Consider the following 651-nt stretch of genomic DNA (forward strand, 5'->3'; position numbering starts at 1 on the left):
AGTGGACAAATTTCACAACAATTACATGTTTTCCATTTGTTGTTATTAGGGCTGTCAAGTTGGGTCCTACTTATAGTGACCTTGTATAAGGTTCCCAAGGAGCAGCTGGTGGGATTGAATGATAGACCTTGCAGTTAAAGCTGACCTTGTGAACCAGTGCTTATTCTATAGCATCATACCAGGACTCCATCCTTCCTATTGTTGTTAAGTGCCATCCTGTCTGACTCATAGTGATCCTGTTTCCAAGGAGCATCTGGTGGGTTTGAACTGCCTAACTTGTGGTATGCAGAGCAGTATTGATCCTAATCAAATAAAAGAGTAATTGTATTTCAAAACTAAATCAACTATACTACTATTGACTAAAATTCTGTGTAAAACACTATATCCAAACATTTATTAAATGTCAAACTATGTTAGCTGCTACATTCATCCTTGTAATGAGTATTATTCTCTGTATTCCCAGGAAAAGAAGCTGAGAGATTTATACAAACTCCAAATTTAGTGTGGGAATGATATTGGATTTGGAACTTGATCTCCTGATTTCTATTTCAGGGCACCTTCTTTTCAACCAGGATTAAATGATTATGGTTCTTTTCAGATAAGCAAAGGTTGAAATTTGGAATCTTTCTCTTACAACTTGGTGAGTTGAAG

The sequence above is a fragment of the Chrysochloris asiatica genome, unplaced genomic scaffold (genome assembly GCF_000296735.1).
Source record: "Chrysochloris asiatica unplaced genomic scaffold, ChrAsi1.0 scaffold00726, whole genome shotgun sequence".
NCBI classification, from domain to species: Eukaryota; Metazoa; Chordata; class Mammalia; order Afrosoricida; family Chrysochloridae; genus Chrysochloris; species Chrysochloris asiatica.